We start from the raw sequence: 8,415 nt of genomic DNA, 5'->3' as shown, positions 1-8,415 counted from the left end.
CGACGCCGCCCGGCCAATCGCGGGTCAACGCCGCTGCGGCGGAGCCAATGAGCGCCGAGCCCTTGCCGGGCGGGAGGGAGCCGGACGGGCTGCGGCAGCTGACTGTCACCTCGCCTTGCCTGCTCCGGCTCCTTCCTCCTCTGGCGTTCACTCCCAGGCTTGTCGCAGTGTAGCGTCCCCACCCTCCCAGCGTCTTGTCTCCTAGCAACCAGATCCTAGGAGCCTGATCTTAGGTGACCAACCCTGAGTCCAGAAGACAGGGGCATATATAGGAGATAAAAGAACCGTGATTAAAGAATGGATGAAATTGTTCTTTGGTACACCGCTTAGGTAGAGCGGGAAGATCGCATGATGAGGGACACCAAAAGTATCTTTTAGACCAAGGTCTTTGGGTAAAGACCTGAAGTGTCTTTACCAGGAGGTAGCTCTTTAAAAATGTAAATAGCTCTGGATTACAAATTCGGTTTTCATACATTAATAGGGTGTGTGTGTGTGGGTGTATGTGTGTGTTATTGTAAGGAATACTACTGTTGGGCATCTAGTAAAATGCAAATGGCTCAATATTGTAGGGTAACTGCTACATATCAATATTTCTATCTAATTTCCACTTGGTCTATTCTGAGAACCAAAATTAAATATTAGGATTAGAAAGAACAGAAAAAGTAAAGCCTTATCCAAATGAATAATTACTATGAGATCTGATGATTAAGTAGAGATCAAGTGGTTCACTGTACAGAATGTCAGGAGTTTTTTCCAATTGTATCATCCTGTGACTTTCTACAGATCTTTTATGATTTTTGTTCCATAAAGACATTAAAGTGGCTAGGTGCGGTGGCTCACACCTGTAATCCCATAATCTCAGCATTTAGGGAGACCAAGATGGGAGGATTGCTTGAGCACAGCCTGGGCAACAAAGTGAGACCCTGTCTCTACAAAAAAAAAAAAAAAGTTTTTTTTTAAAGTTAACTGGGTGTGGTGACACATGCCTGTGGTCCCAGCTACATAGGAGGCTGAAGTAGGAGGATTGTTTGAGCCCAGCAGGTCAAGGCCACAATGAGCTATGTTTGCACCACTGCACTCCAAGCTGGGCAATAGAGTGAGATCCTGTCAAAAAAAATAAATAAATAAAGTTAGGCAAGTGTTGTATCACAAGATATTAGGTTAGGTAAATTCTTTTTTTAGTTTTTTGAGACGGAGTCTCGCTCTGTTGCCCAGGCTGGAGTGCAGTGGCACCATCTTGGCTCGATGCAACCTCCACCTCCCAGGTTCAAGGGATTCTCCTACCTCAGCCTCCTGAATAGCAGGGATTACAGGCGCATGCCACCAGGTCCAGCTAATTTTTTGTATTTTTAGTTGGTCTTGAACTCCTGACCTCAGATGATCCGCCCGCCTTGGCCTCCCAAAGTGCTGGGATTACAGGCATGAGCCACCACACCTGGCCAGGTAAATTTTTTTTTTTTTTGAGACGGAGTTTTGGTCTTGTCACCCAGGCTGGAGTGCAATGGCACGATCTCGGCTCACCGCAACCTCCGCCTTCCGGGTCCAAGCGATTCTCCTGCCTCAGCCTCCCGAGTAGCTGGGATTACAGGTGTGCGCCACCATGCCTGGCTAATTTTTGTATTTTTAATAGAAACGAGGTTTCACCATGTTAGCCAGGCTGGTCTGGAACTCCTGACCTCAGGTGATCTGCCCTCCTTGGCCTCCCAAGGTGCTGGGATTATAGGTGTGAGCCACCACACCCAGCCCCAGCCAGGTAAATTCTTAAAGAGAATCTACTTGCCCTCTACTTCCCCTCTTTCTTCTTTTACATAGGCTGGTACTCAGTTGTGATGGCAGTACTTTACAACCATGAAAATAAGAATAATGCATAAGGGGCTGGGCATAGTAGCTCGCGCTCTAATCCCAGAACTTTGGGAGGTCGAGGAAGGAGGATCACTTGAGGTTAGGAGTTTGAGACCAGCCTGGTGAAACCTCGTGTCTACTAAAAGTACAAATATTAGCCAGGCGTGGTGGCGGGCGCCTGTAATACCAGCTACTCCGAGGCTGAGGGGGGAATATCGCTTGAACCCGAGAGGCAGAGGTTGCAGTGAGCCAAGATGGTGCCACTGCACTCCAGCCTGGGCCACAGAGCAAGATTCCATCTCAAAACGACAACAAAAAGAATAACACATAAGGGACTGTAGAGCATAATATAGAAGGAACCTGGGCCCTGAATTACCTTCCGAAGCAGAGAGTACCTCTGGTCTGTTATATGAGAGAAAAATGTTTACCTTAACTACTGTATTTTTTTGTCTCTTTGTTACAGTGGCTTAGTGTGTTCCCTAGAAGAGAAAGTTGGTCCCTGAAAATGGTGTGCTACCTACCATAACAAAGATCTAAGATATATATGGCATTGGTTAGCAGGTGGAAACATATTGCAGGCCAGAAGGCTAGTGACTGTTCCCAAATGTATTGGGGAAAAATGTCACCCATATTAACTTTGAAGGCAGATCGTCAAGCCCATATATAGCTCTGAGGAAAGCGTCTAGAAAAGGCCAGAATGTGAGTTTGTGTTGGCTACCATTCCTTGCTTTTAGCAAGGTTCAACAAAACGACACTAAGTCGGTTAACCAGTTTGCTAGCCTGGACAACATGGTGAAACCCTGTCGCTACAGAAAATACAAAAATTAACCAGGTGTGGTGGCGTGTGCCTGTAGTCCTGGTTACTCGGGAGGTTGAAGCAGGAGAATCATTTGAGCCTGGGAGGTTGGGGCTGCAGTGAGCTGCAATTACACCACTGCAACCTAGCCTGAGTGACACAGCAAGACCCTGTTTCAACAAACAAACAAACAAACACTAGTTTGTAAACAGAGATTGAAGATAATAAAACTGTACTGGACCCACTCCATTACATCTGCTCTGCTCCTGTTGTTGATCCACTTACTAGTAAGCATCTTAGGATCAAGTTGGATACTTTACTGTCTCAAGCTTTCTCGTTATTCCCTTTTCTAGAACAACATACATTTATGAAATGATAGCTAGAAAGGATTCTTGAGAGGCCAACTTCTTCAATTTTTTCCAATTTAAGTCTCAAATACAGAGAAAGTTTAAGTGACTTGTCCAAGGCCAAATGGCTGACTCATTAGGTTCAATGACTTTTGGTCAAGGAAGAATCTTTCTTCCCCATTGTACAGATGTTCCTCCTTGAAGCCCTTTATGCAGAATGGGCAATTTCACCTAAGGCTTTCATCCCATTCCCCCTTTTCACCAAGTCTAACCCTTTTGTGTTCAGAAGCTCATCTATTCCTCTATTAGTTTCAGTACAGTCTAAATTGTTTTAAGAAAAAGACCCAAAACACAGTGGCTTAAACACAATAAAAGTTTATTTCTCAAATTACAGAGGTGGGTGGTCCAGGGCTGATACAGCTGCTTTGTCAAACTTGACAACTTGTCTCTCAGTGTCTGAAATGGCTGCAGAATTTTCACTCTAACCTCAATAGGAGAGGCAGGGCAAGGGAAATGCATGCTCCAGTACTTTTCAAAAATCTATTTTTAAAATTGACAAAAATTGTATATATTTATGGCGTACAACATACTGTTCAAAATATGTGTAGTGAAATGACTAAATCAAGCTGATTAACATATGCATTACCTCACATACTTGTGAAAACACTTAAAATCTCTCTTTGTAGTTTTCAAGTACACATTGTTGTTTGTTTTTGGAGTCAGGGTCTCACTCTGTAGCCAGGCTGGAGTGCAGTGGTGTGACCAGGGGTCACTGCAGCCTTGAACTCCTGGGCTCAAGTGATCCTCCTGCCTCAGCCTTCCTAATAGCTGGGACTACAGGCACTGCATTGTTATTAACTATAGTCTCCATGTTCTACAATAGATGTGTTGAACTTTATTCTTAAAGTTTTGTATGCTGTTACCAATAACTCCCCATTCCCTGCACCACCCATCTCCTGGTAACTGCCATTCTAGTCTCTGACTTTAACTTTTTAGATTCCACATACGAGATCATGTGGTATTTGTCTTTCTGTGCCTGGTTTATTTCACTTAACATAATATCCTTCAGGTTCATTCATGTAGCCAAAAATGACAAGATTTCCTTCTTTTTTGAAGGCTGAATAGTATTCCCTTATGTATATATATCACATTTGCTTAATCCATTCACCAGTTGATGGACACTTAGATTGATTCCTTATCTTGGCTATTGCGAATAATCCTGCAATGAACAGAAGAATGCAAATATGTCTTTGACCGCTGATTTCATTTCCCTTGGATTTATACCCAGTAATGGGATTGCTGGATGATAGGGTAGTTCTATTTTTTATTTTCTTTAGGAATCTCCATAACTGTTTTCCATGATGGCTGAACTGATTTACATTCCCACTAACAATGCGCAAGACTTCCCTTTTCTCCATACCCTCACCAACACTTATCTTTTGTCTTTTTTATGGCCATTTTAACAGGTGTGAGGTAATGTCTTGTTGTGGCTTTAATTAGCATTTCCTTGATGATTAGTGACATTCAGCATTTTTTCATATACCTGTTGCATGCCCCAGTACTTTTTAACGACATGATCCCAAAGTCAAATGCATCACTTCCACTTACATCCCATTGGCTAGAACTTAACTACAAATGAGGTGGCTAGAAAATGCAGACTCTGGCCGGGCATGGTGGTTCACACCTGTAATCCTAGCACTTTGGGAGGCCGAGGCGGGTGGATCACCAGAGGTTAGGAGTTCGAGAGCAGCCTGACCAACATGGAGAAACCCCATCTCTAATGGTGGCGCATGCCTGTAATCCCAGCTACTTGGGAAGCTGAGGCAGGAGAATCGCTTGAACCTGGGAGGTGGAGGTTGCGGTGAGCTGAGATTGCGCCATTGCACTCTAGCCTGGACAACAAGAGTGAAATTCCATCTCAAAAAAAAAAAGAAAGAAAGAAAAGAAAAAGAAAATATAGACTCTGAGCAGCTGTGTAGCTAAATAAAATGTAGGAGAGTTTCACTTTTAAATTATGGGAGTGAATACTGGTGGTCAATTAGCAGTCTCTACATAACAGATTAATTTCAAGGATTATATGCTACCCAGATTGCTATTATTTACTTCATTAGAATACATTTTTGAAACATTTTAAATTACAGTGAAATGTGAAACTAAAAAGGAACCCCATTCATACTAAAAATATACACATGGATAAATGTTTATGAATAAAAGGCAATAAAAATAAGTTTAAATGCCTTTGAGACTCCAGCTACTACCAAACATTACCAGAGAACGAGATTTAAAATTAAACATCTTTTTCTCCATGACAAGGCATAGGGTTGTACAAAACAGCAAAATGTGGAAAAGTAGGAGGTATCAATAAACATTTTTTGTCTATTTCAAGGTCTGTAAGAAAGTAAAAGGTATGTGTTAGAGGCTATGTTCATGTTCCAAGTGTCTCCGATAGTTACGTTCCAGCATGGAGCTTTTTACTACCAAAAGTAGAGGCCCCTGTTTATAATATTCTCCTAAATTGAGATCCCAAGTGTTGAGACTACAAGTCCTGCATGGTGTCATCCCTTATGTGTATATGTGTATGGAAGTTCCATACCTAACACTGCAGAATCTTGACTGTTGACTTTTTTCCCCAAGCCTATCAAGCTTCTACTGATTGCTTACTGTTGAACAATATTTTTCCCCTTTGTCTCTCAGTACCTGTGCTAGAAACAGAGACTTTCCTATTCTTTTTTTCTTTTGAGATGGAGTCTCACTCTCTTGCCCAGGCTGGAGTGCAGTGATGCCATCTCGGCTCACTGCAAGCTCCGCCTCCTGGGTTCACGCCATTCTCCTGCCTCAGCCTCCCGAGTAGCTGGGACTAACGGCGCATGCCACCACACCTGGCAAATTTTTTGCATTTTTAGTAGAGACGGGGTTTCACCATGTTAGCCAGGATGGTCTCAATCTCCTGACCTTGTGATCTGCCCGCCTCGGCCTCCCAAAGAGACTTTCCTATTCTTCTAATAGGCTGCTATTCAAGAATATCCCTATTCCTAGACACTGTTCCACCTGATCCCCTTAGCAGGGCTTTAGTCTTTAAGATAGCTCCTGATTGAAAACTGCATCTTGCTAATATGTTTATTAAAAAGTGCTTACCATTTTTAACAAGAGTTTATATTGAACCCTTACTATATGGGAAGTGCTCTAAGTGCACAGTACACAGCATTGCTTACTCCTCTTAACAACTTAATGAAATAGGTATGATTATTATCCCCTTTTTACAGATGAAGAAACTGAGATACATGGGTTAAATTCTCTAAGGAAACTATAGGCTGGGTAGGGTGGCTCACACCTGTAATCCCGGCACTTCAGGAGGCTGAGGTGGGTGGACTGCTTGAGCTCAGGAGTTTGAGACCAGCCTGGCAACATGGCAAAACCCTATCTCTACAAAAAATACAAAAAAAAATTAGCCAGATGTGGTGTGTGTCTGTAGTCCCAGCTACTTGGGAGGTGGGAGGATGGCTTGAGCTCAGGAGGCAGAGGTTGCAGTGAACCACTGCATTCCAACCTAGATGACACAGCCAGACCCCGTCTCAATTTAAGAAAAGAAAAAAAACTAGAAAGTGACAGAACTGGAATTCAAACAGGGGTCTCACCCCAAATGTAACAATGTGGTAAGAAGTGAAATGTTCCGCCCCGGAAAATACTGTTAGAAAAGGGAAAAAAAAAAGACTCCTTAATTTGGTGTTCACAATAACCTTTATTAGTTTACCAGTCATCTTACTTAATCTTCTCATTTTCCAGTCCCAGAAATATATGAAAAATTTTGATCCATTTTGAACTTAATATTAACAAGTTTTAAATGGAAAATGTGTTTACCATTCATATTGAGAAACCCATTTTCATTGTTTTAAAAGTTTGTATATTTTCACATACAAATGGAAAAACACATTTAATCATTAAGACAATGGTTAAAGAGAGGGCTTTTCCAAATAATCAGTTTAGTTGCCATGTATCATACATGAATGACCAATTTTCAAAGAATTTCAAATAAGAGTACCATAGACTACAAAAAATACATAAAACTACACTATTATAAATCTACCAACTTTTGTCAGAAGACACTTAGGAATCTTCCTAAGTTTTAAAGCAGCAGTTTCCAAATGCCCATCTCAATTTAAGGCCCTATGAGGATCTGTGGCAAAATGAGAAAAATAAGATGAAATATACAGACTTGTTGAAATATACATGCTTAAGTTTGCTAACATTTTTCTTCCTGAAATTGTGGCTTTTCTATTTTCTAATGTCCTCCATTCCTTGCTCATATCCCATTAAGACATATTTCCCAGTTAATTTCAAACTGTGGATTAATTTGTATAAAGTAAATATTCTTAATAGTTAAAAAACCAAACATCCCAAAGAAACAAAGCCACTAGGTATTATTGATTTCCTTTGTAATAACTGGCTATTAGAGTCTGGAATCTGGAGGAACTTCTACTTCTGGTGTGGTGGGCTACATGGGAAACTTTCTTGATGAACAAGGAAGACCCTGGCTGGAACACATTAAAGCACTGCTGGACTCATAGAAGTGGGGAGAGGGGACCCCAAATCAATCAAAACCAGTGATCTGGGAAACTGCAGGGAGAAGAAAAGGGGTATGGGTGCCCTGAGGGTGGATGCCTATAATGGCCTAGCTGTCAGGACACTGAGCATTGGGCCACTAAGTAGAGTGGGCAAAAGCTGTTCATGTTTCCCATCCTTACAACCTTCAAGGGAGGACTGTAGTGGTTCCAGAATGGTGGTACTCCCACACTGCCAGCAGAGGCAGAAGCAAGTCCTCTGTGGAGTTAATCCTAGACAGGTGTGCTCCAGTAGCCAGTACACCTTTCAAAATACACTAATTATGGATAACCCAATGTTTCTCAGAATTTGCTTAGGGCCTTGCCCAATGACCTCCCCAGAAAAGGCTCCTGTAAATTCTCAGAGGAACTGAAGCCAGTCTTATGACCTCGTGCCTCTTTTCAGGTTATCATCACCTAGCACACCTCACCAAATAGTGGTAATATTGCCTTTTCTGTATACAGCTAGGTTTCTGCATGTTACCCTTTTTATTTTAATATTTGATAAAATAATTTCCTTAAAAATTATATCAAGTAAGAATACAAAGGTTCAATATCAGAAAACTCAATATCATCTACCACATTACTAAAAGTGAGAAACTAAAAAGCATCTAGACAAATGAATATTTATTTTATATTTTATTTTTTTTGAGACAGGGTCTTGTTCTGTCATCCAGGCTGAAGTGCAGTGGCACAATCATGGCTCACTGCACCCTCAACTTCCTGGGCTCAAGCAATCCTCCCTTCAGCCTTCCAAGTAGCTGGGACTACGGGCACGTGCCACACAGGCATGTGCCACCATGCCTGGTTAATTTTACTTTTTGTAGAGATG

The sequence above is a fragment of the Colobus angolensis genome, unplaced genomic scaffold (genome assembly GCF_000951035.1).
Source record: "Colobus angolensis palliatus isolate OR3802 unplaced genomic scaffold, Cang.pa_1.0 Scaffold201, whole genome shotgun sequence".
Taxonomy (NCBI): domain Eukaryota; kingdom Metazoa; phylum Chordata; class Mammalia; order Primates; family Cercopithecidae; genus Colobus; species Colobus angolensis.
The sequence above is the reverse complement of the archived record's forward strand: the minus strand, read 5'-3'. Positions refer to the sequence as shown.